Source organism: Hypanus sabinus, chromosome 20, assembly GCF_030144855.1.
Source record: "Hypanus sabinus isolate sHypSab1 chromosome 20, sHypSab1.hap1, whole genome shotgun sequence".
Taxonomy (NCBI): Eukaryota; Metazoa; Chordata; class Chondrichthyes; order Myliobatiformes; family Dasyatidae; genus Hypanus; species Hypanus sabinus.
The window spans coordinates 11,851,180-11,878,602 of record NC_082725.1 but is presented as its reverse complement, the minus strand read 5'-3'; the positions used below and the strand labels follow the sequence as shown (position 1 = coordinate 11,878,602).

Here is a 27,423-nt window from a genome sequence, read left to right as displayed (position 1 = left end):
TGGGGAGGCCGATGCTTAGGGAGACACCACATGGTCCTTGTCAGTTCTGGGTCAGGATCCAGAGGCAAAGAATACAAGACAACTGGGGACCCTTCACTCTGCAGCTTTCCTCTGCCTTCACTGCCACTGTGACGTGTCATCAGCTTCTGCCAGCTCCACCACTGAGATTTTGGTTGAATCGCTCTTTTTCTAGAACAGGAATTCCCAACCTTTTTCATGACATGGACCAACACCATCAAGAAAGGGATCCATGGACCCCAGATTGGGAACGCCTGGCCTGGAACTTCCCCCTCGGCCTCACCACCAGGGGTGACCCTACCAGGAGCTAAGTGCCAGATGGTATTGCTCTCGGGATCTCACGAACTCACAAGCCTCTCCACCACAACAAGGAGACGAGCCTTGGAGAAGATTGGACTACAAATGAAGACAGCAAATAGTGGCTGTGTGATTAGCATATTTCACTAGGATAATCACAAACACCGCTCAACAGCAGATTGTATCAGTTTGAAAAACAGGTTTTCATTGCCAAGGTTTCCTGGCCTCAGCTCTCAGGCCTCAAACTTTTACTGCTTTTCAGGCTCAGATAAGATCTTTTGAATTCAAGTTCAATTGTTTGGTTCAGTCCATTTTAAAAGATTTATTTTGTACAAGCTTGTTTGTAATTCAATTTTAATACAATTTGTAATAAATTTACAACAGAAGCCCTGATTTATATTTCCAAGAACTTTTTAAAATTAAAAAATTTAGCCTCCCATCTTAGATGCTAGAACTGCAGATCTGAAATCAACAAGGTATCTGGAGATGCCAAAGTTATCTTTTCATAAAACATGACCCTTCCAGCCATGTTGAAACAGTCTGCTGACAGTTATTACTCTGCATTGTTTGCCAAGAGATTTGATGAGCCACAAGCCCTGTTATACTGGAGGCCTGGATACTTCGGGGAACGAAATTCCAAAAGAAAAAGAAGCCTCTGTAGAATAACATGTCTGAGCTCTTGATAATTTTACTAAAGTTAAGGAAAGCAAAATAAGGGTTAGGATTGTATAATATTTCTGGTCCAAAACTTTTCATTTATGATGATATCAAAATCCCACTGATATCTCCCTGATGATGAGGCTCCTCTCACCTCCAAAATATTTTCCATCAACGTTTCCTTAAGTCTTGACACTTCATTGGTGTTAAACTGTGCAAAAGATAGGGAGCGTCGCCAACAATTTTTTTTCATCTGCAGGCTTGTGCAAGGTCAGCGATTGTTAGTACTTTTTTGAGGAATCTTTATAAAAATTTTAGTGGGTTCTTTATGCATTAGACCAATAAAGTTCAAATTTCAAAGTAAATTTAATATCAAAGTACATATGTGTCACCATATACAACTCTGAGGCTGAGGTGCACCCTAGGGTGCAATGGGTCACATCATCAGTGATGTAACTTAAGGTCGTTGGGTGTTCAACATCAGACGCTCTCACCCAGGCAGTCCAGCCATGGTTGATCAGGCACCAGCTTGTGTCTCATGAGCCACATCTCCTGATCCATGGCCATCTTGAGGCTCACTCTCCAGCCTCTGTGACAGTCCTGGTGGATCTTTCTTTGCAGCTCCTCATCGTGCCAAAGAGAGAGTAGGTTCTGCAATGCGAGCGGTCAGCGAAACCTCTACACCCCACCTCTGTTCTTGTGGGCATTCAGAGTATACACTAAGAAACAGAAAAGAATCAATGGGAAAAAAACTACAGACAAAATTGGACAAGCAATCAATGTGCGAAAGAAGACCAACTGTGCAAGCTCAAGCAAAGAGCAAAAAATTAAATGAATATATATATATTAACATTGAGAACAAGAGTTGCAGAGTCCTTGGAAGTAAGTGTATAGGTTGTAGAATCAGTTCCGTGTTGAGGTAAGTGAGGTTATCCATGGAGTTCAGAAGCCTGATGGTGAGGGGCATTAGCTGACCCTGAACTGGTGGTGTAGGACCTCAGGCTCTATACCTTCTTCCTCATGGGAGCAGCTTGGCCTGGATGGTGGGGTTCCTTGATGACGGGACATGGAGTGAATTATCTCTTAACACAGTGATACAATTTGTTTAAACTTTATAAATCTATCAACGAGGAAGGCAAACTGGTATGCAAGTGACATTGCACAAATCGGTTCCTTTAATGTGCCGTATAATGTGTCAATGTAAATGTAAAATTCTGTGCACATCGTTGCAGCGTGCAGAATGCGTAAATCTGGATAGGATTGTTGAATGTTTTTGGACAGTCTTGCTCTGAAAATTTGTGGAGAAATATTTCAAACATGTCTTGAAATTTTCTGTCAAGACTAGCCTCCATTATTAAGAATTATGTACATTTGATTTGGACATTTTTTTTCCTAAATCCAAGCTAAATGGGGTGATGGATGCTTAATAGAGAAATCCATGCTGATCACAGGAGTGAAGCACTGAGTGAGGTTTCTGTGGCTTGTCAATGTGTTAGCCTCCCTAGAAGTGGTAAGTATACACAGCTACAAGGGGAAAAAAAAATCTCCTGGCAACAGCAGGAGCCCCGAAGTCTCAGATTTAACGAGGACCAGCTGAAAATGTGAGTCTAACAGCGCACAGACCATCTCGTGTCTGCCAATTCATTTCCTGGCTTGAAAAAAAAATCTTGTTTCCTCTCAAACATGGCAGCGCACCGGGGGAATTCTGAATGGAATCAATTGCACTTGTTACTAACTGAGTTTCCCTTTTATTCTTATGTTACCGAGACCGAGATTCTCAGCTGCAAGTAATTATGATGAAGAGTTACTGAGTAATGGCTTCCAGACTCCTGCTTGATGTAGCTTTAATTAAAAGGGACAGTTTTAAAGTACGTTCAATGTAAACGTGCTTCGATTTTTTTTTGAAGACACTGGAAACTTGAAGATGAAATAGGGAATATACTATCCAGCATGGTCACTTTTAATGCATTAAAATGAGGAATAAAGTTTTCATTTTGGCTTAAATCTAAACAGTCAGATAATACGTTTTTTGATAGAAGAAAGGAAACTGTGGATTCTGAGAAGTCAATATTAATAGCGAAAGGTCATGAACATTTTAAAACACCTGCTTCTCAGCTCTCCGAATATGACATTAATGTCTCATTTTTGAAATGTAATCTAGAGCGATTTAACTGACTGTAGGAGTCACTGACAGAAGGTATGCTATCATCTTATTAAATAATGGATTTAATTAGCAGGACTTTGTAGTAGAAAGTGCAGCAGCTCACCTTTAGTGGCTCGCAAATAAATGCATTATCATGCACAATGTAAATCTGTGTAGATTGAAAAATAATCATAGCCTGAGATTTTCTCAAAAATATCATTTAAAAAAGATTTTGTGTGCATACTAAAGTGATCAGACAGCCGAGATAACCGATGGATGAGAATGCATTGAATAAGGTGAAGTGAGGTCTCTATTAAACTCTTTACCCGAAAGAAAATAATACAAATATTGACACAATAGTACATGTATCATGGAAAGTCGATATTTCTGGAGCTAAAAGAGCCACAGGGAGTGGTACACAGCGGAGAGTGTATTAGGTGAGGAGAGGACTTTTGAGTGATCTTGGGTTGTAGAAGATGGGAAGAATCAGCCCATTCAAGTGTTCAGCACATACAGGAGATTTTCAAAGGTGAGGTGTTTAAAGTTCAAAGTAAATTTATTATCAAAGTACGTATACTGTACGTCACCATATACTACCCAGAGATTCATGTACTTGCAGGCATTCACAGTAGAATAAAGAAATACAGTAGAATCAATGAAAACCAACCAATGTGCAAAAGAAGACAAATAGTACAGATACAATAAATAAATAAATAAATAAATAGATAGATAGATAGATAGATAGATAGATAGATAGATAGATAGATAGATAGATAGATAGATAGATAAATAAATAAATAAATAGATACTGAGAGCATGAGTTGTAGAGTCCTTGAAACTGAATCTATAGGCTGTGTTCAGTGCTGTGGTGAGTGAAGTTTTCCACACTGGCTCAGGAGCCTGATGGCAGAAGGATAATTACTGCTCTTGAACTTGCCAGAGTGGGGCCTGAAGGCTTCTGCACCTCCTGCCTGATGGAAGCAGGGGAGAGAGAGCATGGCCTGGGTTACACGGGTCCTTGATGCTGCTTTCATGCGGCGTCGCTTTTTGTAGATGAGCTCAGTGGTGGGTGCTGAGGAATTGGAAGCCAACCTCGATCGGGAGCTTAAGGCGCTGGTTGAGTGGGGCTTGGGGCACAACAGAACTCAGCCAGAGGAGGCTCTCACCAATCGTTAGACTTGTGGGTGAGTTTCAAGCATGGAACTATGGGGCTGAGGGCTGAGAATGAATTCAAGCATCCAAAAACTTTCATGTAGAATGCGAGGAGGGAATTCATCAGGATGAAGAGTCAAATATGAACACTTTGAGACTGTGCATGATAACAAAAAGGAGAAGTCTGGCCAACAAATTCAGTGATGGTATAGACAGTATCCACGTATTATTATAAAATTAAATTGATAAGAGGCATAGATAGCATGGAAAGCCAGAGACATTTTCCCAGTTGGAAATGGATAATATGGGAGGGGAGGCCATCATTTTAACGTGATTGGAGGAAAGGATGTCAGAGGTACATTTTCCACAGAGAGTGGTGGGTGCATGAAACACCGTGCCAGGGTGATGTTAGAGGCAGATACATTAGGGACAATTTAAGAAACTCTTAAGCAGGACATGGATGATGGAAAAATGGAGGACTATGCAGGAGGGAAGTGTTAGATTGATCACAGAGAAGGTTAAAAGGGGGGCACAACTGATGCACCATCAATAACTCTCAGAGACGTGAGGCGAGATATAGGCTTTTATTGGCTGGAAGAAAGAACAAGCAGCAATTGACCACCACACTGCATCCTGGAGACTGAGGGCCAGGCTCAGGCCCCAATCCGTGGGAGGAGCCACAGGAGCAGTCAGTGGGGTGGGGGGGGGGGGCATGTCCAGACAGGTATATGTAGTTCACCACAACAACATCGTGAGCTGAAGGCCTAAACTATTCTATGTTCAATGTTTTATGTTGTATGAAAAAAAAGTCTTCACAATTAATCCTTGCTACACAGTTCCTGTGGATGGCTAACTGAATATAGCTACTAACTTCAAACAAATTGAGAATCATGGACCCTTAAGAATGGAAAAGGTAATTCTTTACTAAAGAATGGTTATTTGGTTCAGAGTGTTATCATTTTAAGAATTCGTTAACACACTATTACAATCTTGTTTCCATCCAAATGAAATAATTGTGTCAGCTATATGGGCTGAAGATTTCAGAGTGGCTGAAGGCGTCTCTTTGAAGAGTGTGAGGTTGAGGGAACAATTTGAATGCCTGAGTACTTGCTGATAATTTCTACAAGCATCAAAACAATGCTGGCCATCAATGAACATGAGCCAGTACAGATGTGTGGGCTGAAGGGCCTGCACCCTTGGTCTTTGTGACTCTATTAATCTTTACTAGGTTACATTCAGTAAAAGCTCTGCCAATGAAACTAATAAATAAACTCTCCATGTGTGAATTATATTACAAAATATTATACATATATCACTTTTATTATGAGAATAATCAATTTATTTTTTTATTTATTTAGAGATAGAGTCTAGAAATGGCCCTTCCACCCCAACAAGCTGCACTGCACAGCAATCTCACCTATTTAATCCTACCCTAATCACAGGACAATTTACAATGATCAATTAACCTACTAATGGTATGTCTTTGGACTCTGGGAGGAAACCGGAACACCTGGAGGAAACCCACTCACACACAGGAAGAACATACAAACTTCCTTACAGAGGACGCAGGAAGTGCACTCCAAGCTCCAGTGCTCTGAGTTGTAATAGAGTCAAGCTAACTGCTGCACTAACATGGGCCGTACCATATGCGTAAGCAAAACTGGTGAGATTTGAAGAAGGGTCTCAGCCCAAAACACTGACTATCTAATATTCATTCCTGTAGATGCTGACTGACTGAGCTACTGAGTTCCTCTGGCACTGTGTGTGTGTGTGTGTGTGTGTGTGTGTGTGTGTGTGTGTGTGTGTGTGTGTGTGTGTGTGTGTGTGTGTGTGTGTGTGTGTGTGTGTGTGTGTGTGTGTGTCTATCGTTATAAAATGGGAGACAATTACCTGCATGAAATCATGTGTAATGTGATTCAGCTCACACTAACCCTACAGCAATGCCAGCACCAATTGAAATTGTACAATGTGTGTATTGCAATTGTGAAATATTTAGTGCTTTAAACAAACCCTGCAACAATACTATCCAACAGCCAGAAAGACTACGACATATGTGTTTGTTCCTGCGTGCCAATTTTAAAAGCTAGCATCCATTAAACTACAGAGTTCCACCCATGTTTATCCCCATAATCCTTTATCTTTCTGTCACTTATGCATGATGGACCCACCTGCTCAGTGTATGGTAGAAGCAATTAAAATGACAAGTGAGTCTGCTTGACAAGGGATACTGCAGTTTTAATGAGGGCAATGAATAGCACCCTGTGCATTAAAATTCTCATTCAGTTCCTGGCAGACAAAAGTGATAATAAATATTCTGATAGTGATGAGATCAATCATTCATCCCTTCAGCATGCATGGAATGGCTGCCTCTTGTGGATCTAATTATTACAGCCATGATACAATAGTCATAGAGTTCGGGTGTTCCATTACATGTTATGAGGAACTCCATAGCTTGCTGTATAGTATACGATCTTCTCTGAAATTAATGCAGCCAGCAAGTTCGCTTAGATTTAAAGCCTACACTGAGCAAGGTTCCATGTTTCTGAACTAAATTTACGCCACACACATATTTGGTATTTGTTCCCTTCGCTCTGAACCTACTCCTCGCCAGAGGGAAACTGTTGCTGTGCTTTCATGCCAGAAAGGATTCGAGTAGAAAATGAATTTCTTACATAAATTGTTTTGTACAAAGTACAGTTATTATTGATTCTATTTTATGAAAGTCAGTATTACTTCAGGACTTATAATAAAGGAACAAAATGCCTTTTACTCCAGTCATACAAGCCCTCCAAGCCAGGAAACTTAAAGATGAAAGGGGCATGTCTTTCAACATACACTCCCTTATTAAAAGGAACCTAATATAAGAAATAATCTTGTAGAACTTTAATCATGAGTCATATATTGCCACAAATCATTTTCTTGCATTATATAACCGTAAATATAAATCCTCATATCAAGAAAAGTAAAGATTTACAAAATGAACACGAGAAAGTCAGAAGATGCCGGAAATCTTTAACAACACACAGAAAATGCTGGAGGAACTCAGCAGGTTAGGCAGCTTCTATGGAAACAAATAAACAGTCAACGTTTCAGGCTGAGATGTCAACTGTTTATTCTTATTCATTGATGGTGCCTGATCTGCTGAGTTCAGTGTTTTTTGTGTGTTGATAAAGATTTTAAAACTAGTTTTATTTGTCACATGTACATTGAAATCTCAAAGCATGCAGTGAAACATGTCACTTGCGTCGATGACCAATACAGTCGGAATATGTGCTGGAGGCAGCCCACACATGTAACCTTGTACCCAACACCAACATAGCGTGTCCACAACTTACCAACTTGAACCAGTACATCTTTGGATTGCGGGAGGAAACCAGAGCACCCGGAGGAAATCCACACAGTTACGTGGAGAACATATAAATTCATTACAGACAGCGGCAGAAATTGAACCCCAGTCTCTGATCACTGGCGCTGTAATTGCATTATGCCAACTGCTACGTTACCATGCTGCCCTATTCCTCGTGCTAACTGTATGTTATGTTAACTTACTGGATAACACATATCTATACAGACATGAGGAATGAAATCTAACCATGGATTGAAGAGGAGGACCAAAGGAATTAATCCAATTCCCATGTGTGCTGAGATGTTGCCTTTCATCTTTATCACGGTCACTGTAAGACTGGTCTGTTTTGACCACTCATTGATAAATATATAAACCAAGCTGATGATGCATGCTGATGACTGGTTGTCTGTCATATCTGATGTTGAAGTTAAATTTGTACAGAGGGTGGTGTATCTGTGGAATTCATTGCCACAGATGAGTCTGGTGGACAAGTCACTGGGTATATTTGATAGATGTTGATAGGTCTTGATTCATAAAAGTTCCGGGGAGAAGGAAGGAGAATGGGGTTGAGTGGGATAATAAATCAAACAGGATGGAATCGTGGAGCAGACTCGATGGGCTGAATGGCCAAATTCTGCTGCTATATCTTATGGTCTGATGGCTCTTTTAGATTATGTAAACTGCATGATGAAACCTGTGTGGGAGAGTTCTTAAAGTAGAAAAGCCATTGTGCTGGGACAATTTCTGTCTTTCAACCTTGGATAAAACAGTGGCTGATTGGCAGGAGGCAAGGACTGGGAATGAAGGGAGACTTTTCTGGTTGGCTGCCAGTGACTGTGGGTGTTCCACAGGGGTCTGTGTTGGGACCTCTCCTTTTTATGTTATATGTCAATGACTTGGATGACAGAATTGATGGCTTTGCTGCAAGTGTGTGGACGGTATGAAGATAGGTGGAGGAGCAGGTAGTTTTGAGGAAGTACAGACACTACAGAAAGGCTTAGACAGATTAGAAGTATAGCAAAAGAAGTGGCAGATGAAATACAGTGTCAAGAAGTGTATGGTCATGCACTTTGGTAGAATAAATAAAACGGTAGACTATTTTCTAAGTAGAGAGAAAATTCAAAAATCTGAGCTGCAATGGGACGTGGGAGCCCTTGTGCAGAATTCCCTAAACGTTCATTTGCAGGTTGAGTCTGTGGTGAGGAAGGCAAATGTGATGTTAGCAATCATTTCGAGAGGACTAGACTATAAAAACAAGGATGTAATGTTGAGGCTTTATAAAGCACTGGTGAGGTCTCACTTGGAGTATTGTGAGCAGCTTTGAGCCCCTTATCTTAGAAACAAGATGCCAACTCTAGAGTGGGTGCAAAGAAGGTTCACAAAAATGATTCCAGGATTAAATGGCTTGTCATTTGAAAAGTGCTTGATGGCTCTAGGCCTGTATTCACTGGATTTCAGAAGAATGAGAGATGACCTAATTGAAGTCTGTTGAATGTTGAAAGGTCTCAGTAGAGTGGATGTGGAGAGGATGTTTCCTATGGTGGGAGAGTCTAGGACCAGAGGACACAGATAGAGTGGATGTGGAGAGGATGTTTCCTATAGTGGGGGAGTCTGGGACCAGAGGACACAGATAGAGTGGATGTGGAGCGGATGTTTCCTATAGTGGGGGTGTCTGGGACCAGAGGACACAGATAGAGTGAATGTGGAGAGGATGTTTCCTATAGTGGGGGAGTCTAGGACCAGAGGACACAGATAGAGTAGATGTGGAGAGGATGTTTCCCATAGTGGGGGAGTCTAGGACCAGAGGACACAGACAGAGTGGATGTGGAGACGATGTTTCCTATGGTGTGAGAGTCTAGGACCAGAGGACACAGATAGAGTGGATGTGGAGAGGATGTTTCCTATAATGGGGGAGTCTAGGACCAGAGGACACAGATAGAGTGGATGTGGAGAGGATGTTTCCTATAGTGGGGGAGTCTAGGACCAGAGGACACAGATAGAGTGGATGTGGAGAGGATGTTTCCTATAGTGGGGGAGTCTAGGACAAGAGGACACAGATAGAGTGGATGTGGAGAGGATGTTTCCTATAGTGGGGGAGTCTAGGACCAGAGGACACAGATAGAGTGGATGTGGAGAGGATGTTTCCTATGGTGGGGGAGTCTAGGACCAGAGGACACAGATAGAGTGGATGTGGAGAGGATGTTTCCTATGGTGGGAGAGTCTAGGACCAGAGGACACTGATAGAGTGGGTGTGGAGAGGATGTTTCCTATGGTGGGAGAGTCTAGGACCAGAGGACACAGATAGAGTGGATGTGGAGAGGATGTTTCCTATAGTGGGGGAGTCTAGGACCAGAGGACACAGATAGAGTGGATGTGGAGAGGATGTTTCCTATGGTGGGAGAGTCTAGGACCAGAGGACACTGATAGAGTGGGTGTGGAGAGGATGTTTCCTATGGTGGGAGAGTCTAGGACCAGAGGACACAGATAGAGTGGATGTGGAGAGGATGTTTCCTATAGTGGGGGAGTCTAGGACCAGAGGACACAGCCTCAGAATAGACAGACATTCTTTCAGAATGGTGGATTTGTTTTCTTTTTTGCACCATTCTCAGTAAACTCTGGAGACTGTTGTGCATGAACTACCTGGGAGAGGAGTAGTTTCTGAGATACTCAAGCCATGCTGTCTTGTAACAACTATCATTCCATGATCAAAGCCACTTAAATCACATTTGTTCCCCATTCTGACGTCCGTTCCAAACAACAAGTGAACCTCTTAACAATGTCTGCATGCTTTTATGCATTGAGTTGCTGTCACATGATTGGCTGATTAGATATTTGTATTAACGAGCAGGTGTACAAGTGTACCCAGTAAATTGGACACAGAGTGTGTGTTCTTATCCAGGCAGGTTAGAAAAATCTCCTCTTATACAGGCAGTGGCAACAATCTTGAGCCTGTTAATTATAAGAATGGTGAAAGCAGAAAGAAGCAGGACTTTCCAAAAGGAACTGGAGAGAGAAAATAACTTAGAGGGCTGCAGGTAATGTGCAGGGAAAGGGGGTTTAACGGATTGATCCACAGGGAGCCAGGAAAGACTGAACAGGCCAAATCTGCTCCCTTTGTGCTGTAACAATTCTATGAATTGATGAGAGTACCATATATTGAAAGAGTTAGCTCATATTTTAAGTACATTTTATGCTTGAGATACTTTGTGCAACGGCAAAAGGAAGGACATAATCATTTACAATTTGTGTTATAATGTATGAGCGCAGTGATATTTTGCAGTAAGTGGAGATGAAAGCAGCCATGCTAAACAATGTGGATGCCTCTATTAATGGTCCACATAAAGGAATGATAGAGTTTCTGGCCTGGTCCCAGAAATTAAATGCAAGTCCATATTTAGGCATTACGTAACATTTCGATGAACCCATCACCACTGTATAGCCTTCAACTTTTAAACTCAGCTGCCACTTTATTAGGTGCACCTGAGCACCTGCTCGTTAATGCCAATGTCTAATCAGCCAATTGTGTGACAGCAAATCAGTGCATTAACAACGTGCAGATGTCATCAAGAGGTTTAGTTGTCCAGACCAAGCATCAGAATGGTGAAGGAAAGTGATCTAAGTGATGTTGACTGTGGAATGATTGTTGGTGCCAGATGGGGTGGTTTGAGTATCACAGAAACTGCTGATCTCCTGGGACTTTGACCTACAACAGTCTCTAGAGTTTACAGAGAAAGTTGTGAAAAATGATTTTTAAAAAAAGCATCCATTAAACAGTAGCTCTGTGGGCAAAAACATCTTGTTAATGAGGGAGGTCAAAGGGGAATGACCAGGCTGGTTCAAGCTGACAGGAAGGCAAAACTGACTCAAATAACCACGCATACAAAAGTGATGTGCAGAGACACATCTCTGAAAACACAATGCATCGCACTGTGAAGTAGATGGGCTACAGCAGCAGAAGACCACGAGCTGTACTAACCTGCTGCATTAGAAGCTCAGAAGCTTTTGCGGAAGGGGAAAGATTATCGTTTCTGAACTCATGCCTCCTGTACCTAATAAAGTCACCACTGAGTATATGTGGAGTGCTTTAGGAAGAATACATATTATGAAAAATAACAAAGCATGCAACGAGAAACAGGTTTCACTTATTGGGCATTGTGGTATTGTAAAATACTAATTTGTGAATTAAGAATTTAAGCATTTAAGGCTTTCATTATACCCTATCCTCAACATAGATAATATCCATTAAATACATGTGTAGGTCAACAAACTTTTGTGAAGCATAACCTGTCAACATAATTTACAGAGTTATAAAGCACTGGTATTGATGCATAGACAGGGAACACAGAGAGTACTGTGGTTTATGAAAGAAATGGCTATCATAAAATACTTCACTGCAAAAACAAATATAACATCGTGAATTCCTGTCAAGTTCTTCGTTAACAAAGGGTACTGTTGACTTACAATTTGAAAAATTAGCTCGCAATGTACCTGCTAACGGCTTCAACTTCGCTATAGGACAAATCCTGTTTGAATCCTCATCTGATCACTTTAGATATACAACTTCAGTGCTCTGAAATGAGAGATTAAGTTCACATGAAGAATTTGGAATATAATATTTGTGTTAGTTGTATTCAGTAGACAATGATTTGTTTTGATTTAATTTTTGTTTTGTTTAGTGATACAGGGTGGAATTGGCCTTCAAACCACACTGTCCGATCAACCCCACAACCCCGCTTAACCCTAACAATTTACAAATGACCAATTAACCTACCTGGTACGCCTTTGGAACGTGGGAAGAAACCAGAAGACCCGGAGAAAGCGAAAACACATAACGCGTCAAACATATTCCACGGGGAAGATGTACAGAGACTCAGAACTACAGCAGAATTGAACTCCGAACTCTGCTACATCCCAAGCTGTATTAGTATTGTGGTAACCGCGGCACTAACCATGGCATACGTGCTTTAATATCTATATTAAATAAATAAATATAACATTGTACTGTATAAATATAGATGTGTATGATATTAATAAACAGTGCATTGATATCCACAGAATGAAAGTTAAATGAAGTGATGCCAGTCCTGATGAAGGGTCTCAGCCTGAAATGTTGGCTCTTCATTCCAGTCCGTGGATACTGCCTGACCTGCTGTTTTCCCTCAGCATTTCTGTGTGCGTAGCTCTGGATTTCCAGCATCTGCCGATTCTCTTGTATTTGTGACGGCATGAATCGACTGAGTTAGGCATCGCAGCAGTATGTTTGTGCGGTGAACAGCCAACAAGCACTTTTTCCCCAGATTAACACTAGCCAAATTGAGGCGTGGGTTCCCCCTGACTCTCGGCAGCCAGGTTTACCTTTGCTGGATTCTGGGCTACAAAGCCCTCCCCTGAATTCGGGCAGAGTTACAGAATTTTACAACAGAGAAAGGTTGTAGTGTTTGCTCCTTAAACAGCTCTTCCTTATTCCACATTCCAAGCATTTCCCAAAGTCCTCTTTTGACACAAAAAAGTCGTCCAATTCCCTTCTATAACCGATTATAGCTCAGGCTAACCCTACCGCATCTAGAAGGCACTCCAAACTCCCAGACTCTTCTCCAGTCTTATTTAGTGAAGGCGTTAAAATGTCATCCTTTACATTTAGTCTCATGAGCACAGAAAATCAGTCTCTCCCGGTTTTCCTTATTAAATTTCATCATCATGTTAACCAACTCAAATTTTGGTGAAAGTAGCCCTGTTTTTCTCTTCTGACCACATGAAAGACTTTGTAGTGAACTTTGTAGTGAAAGTATTTGCCCCACTCCGTGGATTTGATGTCCACTTTATAGTTATTCTCGCTGGTTGAAATCTAGAAGTTATTCCTATGTCATTCTGGTTTTACATGCTCCATAATCTGACTAGTATCATAGAAATAAAACCACAAAATGCTGGCAGAACTCAGCAGGCCAGACAGCATCTATGGGAGGAGGTAGTGACGACGTTTCAGACCGAAACCCTTCATCAGGAGTATCATAGAAACTTTTTTTTACCATTTCAGCAGCTGACCCTTCCACTAGTAACAGAGCCACTTTCTTTTCAGGAGCTTCAATAAGGCACCAAACATTACACTAGTGACAGAGTTGGGCATGTGAAGCTGGAGGACAAATAACCAAATGTTTAACAAAGTGGCTGAACGTGAAAAGCAGACAGTGAGCCTAAAGGCTGTTAATCAAACTGGAGAAAGGCCGAGAGAGTTTTTCACAAGGACCAGTTGTGGAGTTTGTTCTTTAATATAGAACCTAGAACAGTTCCCTTCAGCCCACAATGTTGTGCCAATCTTTTATCCTACTCTTAGATCAATCCAACAATGTTATTCGCATTTTTTTCTTTAGACTCCAGAGCAAATAATTACATTTTTGATTTTGCAAATGAAACAAAATCATTGGTTATCACTAAGAACAAGCACAATGAAGGCAAAAAAAATTATTCTAGATCAAAGGGCGTCGAACGTTACGGCACAGTCCACGCTCTTCAAACCATGACGAGGTTTCGACCTTTTATCCTACTCCATGGTTATTCTAGCCATTCCCTCCTAGAGAGACCCCCGTTTTTCTTAGATCTATGTGCCTATCTAAGGGCTTCATAAATTCCAGAGGTAGTATATCTGCCTTTACCATCGCCCCTGGCAGGACATTCTATGCACCCATCACTCTCTATGTTAAAAAATTACCTCTGACATCTCCCCTATATTTTCCTTCAATTACCTTAAAATTATGCCTCTTCGTATTAACCATTTCTGCCCTAAGAAAATGTCTCCGACTATCCACTAAACCTGTGCCTGTTATTGTATTCCACACCTCTATCAGCCTCCTTTGCCTCAAAGAAAAAAGCCCTAGCTCCCTCAACCTATCCTCATAAGACTTGCTGTCTAGTCCAGGCACTATCCTGATAAATCTCCTCTGCACTCTTGCTAAAGCTTCATATAATGAGGCCACCAGATGGATGATAGATTAGTTAATTTTAATATACACTCAGTGGCCAGTCTATTAAGTATCTTCTGTACCTAATAAGGTGGTCACTAAGTATATGGACTTCTGCTGCTCACTGGATGCTTTTTGTTTCTTGCACCATTCTCTGTAAACTCTAGAGACTGTAGTGTTTGAAAATCCCAGGAGATCAGCAGTTTCTGAAATACTCAAAACACCCAGTCTGGCACAAACAATCTTCTGGCCTCTCTCATTAACAAGGTGTTTTCATCCACAGAACTGCCTCTCGCAGGACATATTTTTTGACTTTAACACAATTCACTATAAACTCTGGAGAATATTGTGTGTGAAAATCCAGGAGATTAGCAGTTTATGAAACACTCAAAACACCCCATCTGGCACCAACAATCATTCCAAGGCCCAAGTCACCTAGATCATGTTTCTTCCCCATTCTGATGTCTGCTCTGAACAACAATTTGATGTAGAAGCCATAGAGAGGCTGCAGAGGAGATTTACAAGTATGTTGCCTGGATTGGGAAGCATGCCTTATGAGAATAGGTTGAGTGAACTCGGCCTTTTCTCCTTGGAGCGACGGAGGATGAGAGGTGACCTGATAGAGGTGTAATAAGATGATGAGAGGCATTGATTGTGTGGATAGTCAGAGGTTTTTTCCTGGGCTGAAGTGGTTGCCACAAGAGGACACAGGTTTAAGGTGCTGGGGAGTAGGTACAGAGGAGATATCAGGGTTAAGTTTTTTACTCAGAGAGTGGTGAGTGCATGGAATAGGCTGCCAGCAATGGTGGTGGAGGCGGATACAACAGGGTCTTTCAAGAGACTTTTGGATAGGTACATAGAGCTTAGGAAAATAGAGGACTGTGGGTAAGCCTAGTAATTTCTAAGGTAGGGACATATTCGGCACAACTTTGTGGGCTGAAGGGCCTGTATTGTGCTATAGGTTTTCTATGTTCTAAGTTCTATATTCTACGTCAGAATACTTTTATGCATTGAGTTGCTGCCACATGATTGGCTGACTAGATACTTGTATTAACAAGCAGGTTTACAGGTATACCTAATAAAGTGGCCACTGTGTGTACATAAATGCGAGGTGATCCATTTTGGTCCAAAAATATCAACTAGCATTTAGAAGGTCAATTTGGAAGTGAAGAACCCTTGATGAAAAGATGGTCTGTGGTACCCAGATCCAAGTTATTAATATATCCAGAGAAGCTGTGAAAAGAGGTTGGGGAACACCACTGTCTACCTCACCTCCAGCATGAATGACAGTCGTTCAAAGCAAATTTCTGTTTCTTACTTCTGAGCTAAGGCCCATGCAGCCAGTATCGATTTCTATTCAATTTCATGTACCCGGGTGTCGATCCCTGAGGATCTAACCTGGTCACAACATATCAGTGCTACTATAAGGCAAGACAGTGACTTACTTTCATGAAGAGTTTGAGGAGATTTGGTTTATCACCTAAAACACTCCAAAACTTCTACAGACGTACCGCGGAAAGCATTCTGACTGGCTGCATCAGCATCTGGTATGGAGGTGGTGGTGGAGGGGGTTTGGAAACTACTGCACAGGATTAAAGTAAGCTTCAGAGAGTTGTAAAATTAGTCAGCTCCATCATGGTTACCAGCCTCCATAGTATACAAGACATCTTCAAAGAGTCATGCCTTAGAAAGGTGGCTTCCGTCATTAAGGACCCCCACCACCCAGGACATGCCCTCTTCTCATTGTTACCATCAGGAAGGAGGTACAGAAGCCTGAAGGCACACACTCAGTAATTCAGGAACAGCTTCTTCACCTCTGCCACCCAGTTTCTAAATGGACATTGAACCCATGAACACCACCTCACTACCTTTTTTTTCTGTTTTTGCACTACTTATTTTAAATTAACTATTTAATGTACATATTTGTGGTTCCTAAGGCTGTCATATCTCCCACTACCCATAAAGTGCTTCAAATGGCGTGCATCTCTAACAGCCTCTGACAACCAAATCCAACTCTTGGCCTTCACATGCAGTTTAGCTACTAGGCCCGGCAGAACTGCTTCTACTCAAAACCAGTTGCTTCGGGCAGGTGGGGCTCATCAGCCTTGGACAGCAGCCCACCTCGGAGAAGGAAAACTCTGATTTTAAACCTCCGCTGCCTTACGGCCACAGCCACCCATGAGAAAGGCTTCGGGAGTAAACCCCGAGGAAGAAATCCAGAGCCAGGGTCCATAAGGCAGTTTGATGTTGTTTACAACCTCACTCTGGCAACCTCTGCAACGACACTGGTGCCAAGTTGTATCGGCACTTGCCCTTCCTTCGGACTACATCAGTGACTTGGAGAGGGGAACCCACTGCATGGGCAACAGCCGGTTCTTCAAATCTTCCTGCCCAGGCCTGCACCCTAGAGAGGAGACAGTCCACCAGAGGCACAAACCCATGATCCCTGGGATCGATGGCTGCATATTTGTTCTTGCTGGATTTCAGTTTTTTTTCATATTTATCATGTACTGCATTGTACTGCTTCCATAAAGTTAACACATTTCACAACATATGCGGTGATATTGAACCTGTTTCTGATCACATTTACTTCCCTTCAGTTTTGCTCACATGCTCAGTATAATGCATTTATCAAACATATCCTGAGAGTCTGTGAATACAGCATCAATTGGATTGCCCTCAATAGTCCTTGATGTTCACATCAAAAAAATTCAAGCTAATTACTGTAAGTATAATTTGTGTTTAGCAGGCCCTTGTTGGGTTCTCTTAATGAATCCATATTTGTCCAAATAGCCAATAATTTAGTTCCTTATTGAAGCAATATCACATTTAGTTGGGCCTATTATTTCTATGTTGCATATTTGAAGTAATGTTAAGTAATATTATTATCCTTCTCAAATGTTATTGTGTGGATATGTGTCCATCTGGTATTTCTACGGTAAAACAGCCTCTTTATTTTGTTTTGTTCAATCTATTTATCTGCCTATGGCCTCCCAAAATAACTCCAAAACATCTTTGCAGTTAACCATGTTCCATAGTTCTGTTTGAACTTTTTTATATTGGACCCAACCAACATCCAAATCAAAAGCATTTTAGTATGTTGAGAAGAACACTGATCTGCAAAGTGGCCCCAAGGCACTCTTGTACTGCCATCCCCCGGCTCTAAAAAGGATCCAGTAACCATTCCCCGCCTTATTGTTGTTCTGCCAACTGCTTATCCATTTAATAAAGTTGCTTGAAATTTATTAACAACCTTCCCACACAGCGCTCTGTTAAATATTATTCTAAAATTTCCAAATACACTCTGTAAACTGTAGAGACTGTTGTGAGTGAAAATCTCAGAAGTTCAGCAGTTTCTGAGATACTCAAACCACCCCAGGTTTGGCACCAACAGTCATTCCCTGGTCAAAGACACTTGGATCACAATTCTTCCCGATTCAGATATTTACAACAACTGAACCTCTTGACCACCTCCGCATCCTTTTATGTATTGAGTTGCAGCCGCATGATTGGTTGGTCAAATATTTGCATTAACGAGCAGATGTACAAGTGTACCTAATAAAATGGCCACTGAACGTATATCAACATTTTCTTTTTCAATGGGATCTGCTATGCCCTCCTCAAATAATTTTCAAATAGATTTATTGCACACATCTTCCTTTCATAGGTTCTTATTGTAGCAGCACAGCAGTGTAGCTGTTAGCGAAATGCTTTACAGCTCTCGCTTGTAAAGGGTTTGTATTTTATCCGGAAGTGACCATGGGATCACCTCAAATGGGACCAGATGGGTTTCCTCAAGGTGCTCTGGTTTCCTCCTGCATTCCAAAAGCAGAGAAGTTAGAGCTGGTAAGTTGTGATTGCGCTATGCTGGTGTCAAAGTTCGGATGCATGACAACACTTGCAGGCTGCCCCCAGCACATACTCGGATTACGCTGGTCGTTAACACAGAGCATTTCACTTGTGTTTTGCTTTTTCAATAAACATGTAACAAATAAGGTTAAACTTTTAATCAATCATTTGATTACTCGTAATCATTTTATGCCTATGAAAGTAAGTGCTCACTTTCTCCTCTAACACCTCTAGGAGTTTAGGGTGAGTCTGGTGTATAATTACCTGTTTTTTTAATGTTTTCTTTCAGGGTCATAATGAAAACTACCCCAATTCAAGCCAAGAAAGTTTAGCAAAGCTTCTGCTTCCTCGGGAGGCGTAAGAAATTCAGCACGTCCCAGTCGTCTCTTATCAATTTTTATCAATGCTCAGAGATAGCATTTACCTGGATGCGTACCAGCTTGGTATGGCAACTGCTCTGCACATGACTGCAAGAAGCCGCAGAGGGTTGTGGACACAGCTCAGCGCATTACACGAACCAGTTTCTCTTCTCTGTTTCTCACTGTCTCAGTACAGCAGCCAGCATAATCAAAGAAGCACACACAAGGTTCCGGAGGAACTCGGCGGTTCAGGAGACTTTTATTACTCCTGTTCCTTTTTGCCATCAGGTGGCATTTTTGCCATTTCTGTAGCACTTGGCTGTTTTTTACCAGGCTGAGTTGCTAGCGCGACACTCAACCCGGCAGTTTTTTGGAAAGTGTGCAAGGAGCCAGCTGGATTTGAACTTGGGACTATATGCCTCGAAGTCCGGTGCTGCTGCCAGCAAGGAAGCTTCTATGGAAATGAATAAACAGTAGACATTTCAGGCCGAGACCCTTCTTCAGGACTGGAAAGGAAGGGGAAGGCACCAGAATAAAAAGGTGGGGGGAGGGGAAGTAGGTTAGCCCAAAGGTTAACCTAGGTGGGTAGGAAGGGTAAAAGGCTGGAGAGGAAGGACCCTCCAGGAGGATAGGATAGGAGAGGAGAGTGGACCATGGGAGAAAGGGAATGAGGAGGGGACCCAGTAGAAGAAGGGGAAAGAGGGCAGAGTGGGGAATAGAAGAGGAGAGGGGGAGGGAAAACATTTTTATTGGAAGGAGAAATCGATGTTCATGCCATCAAGTTGGAGGATGCCCCAACAGAACATAAGGTGTTGCTTCTCCACCCTGAGGAGATCTAGAATCAAAGATCCCACCCACACCAGACATTCTCTCTTCTCCCCTCTCCCATTGGTGAAAAGATACAAAAGCCTGAAAACAGGAAACCACCAGGCTCAAAGATAGCTTTAACCCTGCTGTTTTCAAACTCTTAAATGACTAGATGGATCTTGTCTTCACAATCTATGTCGTTATGATATTGCACTTCATTGTTTACCTGTAAAGCACTTTCTCTGTAGCTTTTGCATTTTATTCTAAACTTATTGTTTTACCTTATTTTAGCTCAATGCACTGTGTAATGATTTGATCTATATGAACAGTATGTAAGGCAGACTTCTCACTGAATCTTGTTATATCTGACAATACCAATTCTCTAGGCAACTACATCTAAGAATGTTTGAAAGATTGTACACAGAGCGTATCCATTACTTCATGCTTGGCTTCCTTCACTGTTGTAAGCTGCCTGATATGTTTCTATTTTGTTTTCAGCACAGGCCTCTCAACAAAAGCTAGGGCAGCCCTGAAGCCCAGTAACTGTGCTACTGTCCTGCGGCCCGGGAGGCCCGAGTTCTAATCTGAAATCCAGTGCTGTCTTTTACATTCTGCTTGTAACCATGTGGCTTTCCTCACTGATGGGCTGTTTAATTCCTGCTGCAAGTGGTCACTAACACACGCGAGACAAGGGGAAGAGAAGCTGATGGAGGTACAGGAGGAGAATAGTGGAATGTTTGCTGCTCAGTGTGACCCGCTGAGCCTAAGGACCTAATTCCCTTCAGATATAGCAACAGAATTAGGCCATTTTGGCCCATCAAGTCTGCTTCACCATTTCATCATTGCTGATCCATTTTCCCTCTCTGCCCTAATCTGCATGCCTTTTCCCCATAACCCTTCATGCCCTGACCAATCAAGAATCTATCAGCCTCTGCCTTAAATATACATAAAGACTTGGCCTCCACAGCCACCTGTGGCAATGAATTCCACAGATTCACCATCCTCTGGCTAAAGGAATTCCTTCTTACCTCCTTTCTAAACAGCCATCCCTCTATTCTGACGCTGTGCCCTCTGGTCCTAGACGCTCCCACCGTAGGACACATCCTCTCCACATCCACTCTATTGAGGCCTTTCAATATTTGGTAGGTTTCAATGAGATCCCCCTTCATTCTTCCAAATTCCAAGGAGTACAGGCCCAGAGCCATCAATCAAGGCCTTATCACTGCATCATAAAGCCTCAACATTACGTCCTTGCTTTTATATCCTAGTCCTCTCGAAATGAATGCTCACATTACATTTGCCTTCCTCACCACCGACTGTACCTGCTGGTTAACCTTTAGGGACTCCCAAGTCCCTTGCTGTTCAATACTGTTTGGATATCTCTGGCTCTCAGGATTAGAGCTGAAGTCGCAGGGTATTCAGTCTCTGTCCTGTCCTAGTGGACCTTTCCATCGCACTTCTTCCCTCATTCCTCTGAAAGCCTCCTTGTGTCCTCCAAGTGTCACCTTGTCACTTGATCATTTCCTGTCAGAGTCACCCAGTGTTACTGTAAGTACAACAATTCCATATATATAAACTAATCTTATGTATATACGGTCTCACTCAGTCACTTGTACATTGTGTTCCATGGGATTGCTTTTATATTTCCATTTATTGAGTTTTTATTTTCTGTTTGTTGTATCCTTTATGCTTATTGTGTTTTTTAATGCTGCAACAGATCTGGAGTTATAATCATTTTGTTCTCCTTTACACTTGCGTACTGAAGAATGACAATAAACAATCCCGAATCTTGAATATGGATTGCTTTGTTCCTTTTCTTGCCAACAGTGATCCCCAGATCCCAGTAATTACAGTGTCATTCAGTAAGAAATACTTCTTGCTTGAGATATTAGTCAGCTGGCATGTTTAATGTGACAGAAATCGTTTGGGAAAGTTTGCACAAGTCTTTTGATGTTGGATTTCCACATGCTAGACTTAAAATGAAAGGTCTTTGGAAGGAACAGTAAGTTACTTGGATCTAAAATTGATGGCTACAGAAGGAAGCAGGTCATTAGAACTGGAGAAATTCTGCTTGAAATAAATCAATCAAGCAAACCCCCCCCCCCCCAACCACTCATCAGCCTTCACTCTGCCCCCACCTTGTTTCCGTACAGAAGGGAAAAGTGACACAGCAAGATTCTCCCCTTCAGAACATTAACCTCAGGCTCGGCCTTTATTTTGGGAACTGGGCCATCTCATGGCATTTCAGGTATTTTTAGAATGAAAAGAGACTTCAAGTAAAGTGAAAACAAGAACTTTCACAGCGTCTGCAGGAAAAGGAGGAAGGTGCTCTGGGTGACGAATCTCTGGCTTTTCCTCTGGCTCTCTTGTTGATGAGCGTGTTGGTCCTTGCTGTTGTACACCACTACTGACTGCGGCCCTTCATGCTGTCGGGTCATCAGCTGTTTCCTCCCACGTGTTGAGGTTGATGTATGCCAGCTTCATGCCACGCTTGCAGACGTCCCTGTAGCAGAGGCATGGTCTTTCTCGTAGGTGGTAACCCTCACTCAGCTTGCCTTGCAGCACGTCCTTGGGAATGAGTCCCTGGTCCATCCGTTTGACAAGGCCCAACCATCTGAGGCGCCTATGGCTGAGTAGTGTGTGGATGCTGAAGGTGTCAGCCCACTGTATAGCCTCAGTGTTGGTGATTCTGTCCTGCCTGAGGTGTAATCTAGAAAAACACACACAAAATGCTGGAGGAACTTGGCAGGTCAGGCAGCATTTATGGAAAGCAATAAAGAGCAGATGTTTCAGGCCAAGACTCTTCATCAGGACTGGAAAGGAAGGGGACAGAAGCCAGCATAAGGAGGTAGAGAGAGAGGAAAGAGTTAAAGCTGGCAGGTGAAAGGTGAGACCAAGTGTTGAGGAAGGTGTGTGCATGGGAGAAAAGGGATGACGTGAGAAGCTGGGAGGGGATAGGTGGAAAGGGTAAAGGTCTGAAGAAGAAGGAATCTGATTGGAGAGGAGGGTGGGCCATGGGAGAAAGAGGAGGAGGAGGAGGAGGGAGGTGACAGGCAGGTGAAGAGAAGCAAAGAGATAGGAGGGGAGCCAGAATATGGAATAGTAAAAGAGAGAAGGGGGAGAAGTTAGCTACATGAGAGAAATCGATGTTCGTGCTGTCAGGTTGGAGGCTTTATTTATTTATTTATGACCATTCAATCTATCTATTTATCTATCTACGTATCTATCTGTCCAGCCAGTCCTGAAGAAGGGTTTAGCCACTTCCATAGCTACCTGACTAGCTGAGTTCCTCCAGCATTTTTGCTCTGGATTTCTGGCGTCTGCACACTTCCTTGTGTTTACCTCTCTATTTACTTACATGACGTTGAGCTTAGACAATATATCACCCAACTGAGAAACTGTCACACAGCTCTTCGGATCTCTTCATAATGAACAGCGGCCTGAAATAAAATGGAAATCAAACATGCAATTCTTTTTAATACTCTGATGACTTTTCTTCCAGCCCTGCTCATAGATTGATCTTCAACTCCAGATAAATATGAGGTGGTCGGCACCCCGAGAGTCCCGGCCACTCTCCCTATCTGGACGTTATCTCCCTATCTGCCACTCTCCCAAGACTGGCATTCAATATACAGATTCCCGAGCCTGTATCTGCCCCTACTCAGTTGAGAGTAGAGGAAGCCCTCCATGGTTGATAGGGCCTTCATCCCCATGCAAATCCTTGAAAGACACTCAAAGCCCTTCATAACAGTCAGGTTCAAAACATAAGTTCATGGCCAAATAGGTTAAATCCAATTGGTTTCCTTCATTGAACATAGAACAGTACAGCATAGTACAGGCCCTTCGACCCATAACGTTGTTCCAATCTATATAAACCTATTCCACGACCTTTCCTTTCTCAAGAATTCCATTTCCACATTTGGCGCCATTTCTTGAGAAACTGCACCTGGCTCAGCCCTGAAGAAGGGTCTTGGCCTGAAACGCTGACTGTTCATTCATTTCCATAGATGCTGAGTTCCTCCAGCATTTTGAGTGTGTTGCTTTGGATTTCCAGCATCTGCAGAATCTCTTACATTCAGGCGTTTGCTGTTTTTCTTTCTGGAGCTGCTGTGACATTTGTTCTTCCCTCTAAGATTCCTTCTGGGTACAACGTAGTATCTAGTGCGCTTTATCCCCTTGGCAACGCATGCACCAAAAAACACACCATCAGGTTAGTTGCAGGCTGCTAACTCAGGTGATAGACAGAGTGTGGGCATTCCATAAATTCACAGGCTCTGCAGTAAAATTCACCCACTGTGAAGAGATGTCAGTAATTCAGGCCTACACCCCCTCACAATCTTCTGTCTATTAAAATTAATGGTGAGCGCCATTCCAAATTCGCGACATACACTCCTGACAGGTGAAGCTTTCTGCTGGGAGTTAAAATTTACAAAATTATCACGGCTGCTATAACATTCCTGTAGTCACTCATCACTCATAAAATTTTGCATTCTATATTTCAATTCCAAAAAAAATTACTGTTTGAACTTATTCTGATCGGAAGCACATTGCCTGGAGTGCAGTTATCTTTCAAAGTCTCGCTGACATGGCATTTTGGTTCTCGATCGTGACCTTTAGCTTCCTGCCAAGTTGAGGTTTTCTTGCTGGCAGTTGAGGCTTGCAGGCGCAGGAGCCACGGTTCCAGCTGAAGCACAAACCACAGGGATGACAAAACACAGGCAGGATACAAAACGTGTAAACAGCAATGTTTCGTTTACTGATTTATGTAACTTTTAAGTTCATTCCACAAGTGGGCAATGTGAATAATCTGAAGTCGCTGACATTAACTGTCAGCTATCCAGAGATATCAAGTCAAGTCAAGTTTACTGTCATTTAACTATTTACATGTATACTGTCAAATGAGGCAGCATTTCTCTGAACCAAGGTGTAAAGCACAGTAGAACACGTAGCACACATTTAATTCACATTAACTATGAAAGTAAGGATAAAATTTACAGATGAATTACGCATAAATAAAGTAAAATGCATAAATTAAATATTGTAAAATTCACTTCACTTCAGAGCATTGAGTATAGGAGTTGGGATGTAATGTTAAAATTGTACAAGGCATTGGTGAGGCCGAATTTGGAGTATTGTGTACAGTTCTGGTCACCAAATTATGGGAAAGATGTCAACAAAATAGAGAGAGTACAGAGACGATTTACTAGAATGTTACCTGGGTTTCAGCACCTAAGCTACAGAGAAAGATTGAACAAGTTAGGTCTTTATTCTTTGGAGCATAAAAGGTTGAGGGGGGGACTTGATAGAGGTATTTAAAATTATGAGGGGGATAGATAGAGTTGACGTGGATAGGCTTTTTCCATTGAGAGTAGGGGAGATTCAAACAAGAGGACATGAGTTGAGAGTTAGGGGGCAAAAGTTTAAGGGTAACATGAGGAGGAATTTACTCAGAGAGTGGTTGCTGTGTGGAATGAGCTTCCAGTAGAAGTGGTAGAGGCAGGTTCGGTATTGTCATTTAAAGCAAAATAGGTATATGGACAGGAAAAGAATGGAGGGTTATGGGCTGAGTGTGGGTCAGTGGGACTAGGTGAGAGTAAGCATTCAGCACGGACTAGAAGGGCCAAAATGGCCTGTTTCTGTGCTGTAATTGTTATATGGTTATATGGTTAACTTATCCAGTGATTTTTTGAATATGATGTGGCTGGGAGTTCAGAAGCCTATTGGCCTGAAGGAAGAAACTGTTTCTCATTCTGACTGTTCTTGTTTTATGCATCAGAGTCTCCTGCCTGATGGTAGAAAGTCAAAGAGGATGCTGGATGGATGGATGGGATCCTTGATAATACTGAGGGCCCTGTGTACACAATGATCCTGATAAATATGGTGAAACACATAACAGTTTACATTATGTCCATAAGACATAAGAGAAGAATTGGGCCATTCAGCCCATCGAGTCTGCTCTACCATTCTATTGTGACTGACTTATCCCTCTCAACCTCATTCTCCTGCCTCTTCTCCTTTACCTTTCATGCACTGACCTATCAAGAACCTATCGACCTCCGCTTTAAATATACCAAATGACTTGGCCTCCACAGTCATCAGTGGCAATGCATTCCATAGATTCAACACCCTATAGCTAAAGAAAGTCCTCCTCATCTCAGTTATAAAGAGGCATCCTTGTATTCTGAGACTGTGCCCTCTGGTCCTTGAATCCCTCACTATAGAAATATCCACACATCTAGGCATTTCAATATTTGATAGAGATATTCAATGAGATATTCAATGAGATTTCTCCCTCATTCTTCTAAACTCCAGCGAGTGCAGGCCCAGAACAAACAAACAAACAAACACTCTCCATACGTTAACCCTTTCATTCCCAGGACCATTCTGGACCTCCGCTAGACCTTCATCAAAGCCAACACATAGTTTCTTCGATAAGGAGCCCAAAACTGATCACAATACTCCTTGTAAGTCTGACCAATGCCTTGTAAGGTGTCAGCATTACATCTTTGATTTCATTAGATTTGGCATTATGTTAAGGTTGGCATGAATCATTGCCACAGACAGCTGTGGAATTCAGGTCAAGTAATTTAAAGCAGAGGTTGCTTGGTTCTTAATTAGTAAGGTTGTCAAAGCGTACAGGGAGATGTCAGGAGAATGGGGTTGAGAGGGATAATAAATCAGCCATGGTGGAATGTGGAGCAGACTCAATGGTCCGAGTGGTCTCATTCCACTCCAATGTCTTATGGGCTTTGGAACTATGTTGCTACCTGTTTTGTCTTATGCAATGCAATAAAATATAACTTTCAGAGAAGAGGAACAGTTTGACATCTAAGAACTCTGTTTTCTGGTTATTTGCACAGTGACATTTGACTTGGTATACTGCTATATTTATGCAAGCGCTTGGTCTCATTTTGCAGGTGATATATAATCACAGGCAAGATTAACTTAGGTTGTTTTAGAATGAATTTAGAAATACATTCTTCACAAGCGGTAAATTTGATTTTGGACAACAATGTAAATCAGCCTGGATTTTATGCAACTCTGCTGACTTTTATTTCTACAGATTTCATGTGCAATTTATTATTCAACTTAAATTTGCGCCAAAGGGTAATGAAAATTTAGAGCTTGTCCGCCTAAGAGGCGTGATCAATTGAACTTTTCCAAAATGATATTTTGAGACTTTCATCGAGTGGTGATATCAAAGGTCAGCTGTGTTGAGATACGTCACTACCAAAAGAAGGTGTAAGGTGCTCCTTCCCTCTGCTTACCTGCAGGTTACCTCTGGGCAAGGTGTAGCACCTTTGGGAGCAGGTGATGGATGGTCGTATGAACAGCTGGTACATATCACAAGTCCTGGTTATGCAACCACTGACAACAGGCAGACAATCTCTAAAGAGTAATGATAATGGCTGGTGTCACCCACCTTGTAAACACACTGCCCAGAAGAAGGCAATGGCAAACCACTTCTGTAGAAATATTTGCCAAGAACAGTCATGATCTTGGAAAGACCACGATCATCTATGACAAGGTACATAATAAACAAACAAATGATAATTTCAAAGGAACACACACAAAGTGCTAGAGGAACTCAACAGGCCAGACAGCATCTATGAAAAATAGTATACTGTAGTTGATTTTTCGGGCCAAGTCCCTTCAGCAGGACTCTTTGCATTGTCCTCCACCATTTTCTCCAGCATCTGCAGATATTCTCTTGTTTATGATTACATCAAAGAAATTGGTCACAAAACCATATAGTCCTCTATATTTTTCATTTTACTTTTTAGCACTTTTCCATGCTCTGGATTTTGTAGTCGAGGATTTAAATGGCAATCAGATTAT

General features: G+C 42.0%; 1 long non-coding RNA gene across 1 annotated transcript in view; it reads right to left on the bottom strand.

The window, feature by feature from the left end:
- Positions 1–1,319: 1,319 nt before the first annotated feature.
- The window catches only part of LOC132378651 (uncharacterized), a 50,103-nt gene continuing 23,999 nt past the window's right edge, over positions 1,320–27,423 (bottom strand). Inside the window, exons 2-3 of the long non-coding RNA XR_009507140.1 lie at positions 12,102–12,183; positions 1,320–1,691 (exon numbers count right to left, since the gene is read on the bottom strand). This is a non-coding gene — a long non-coding RNA (uncharacterized LOC132378651). The remainder of the gene's footprint in view (positions 1,692–12,101; positions 12,184–27,423) is intronic.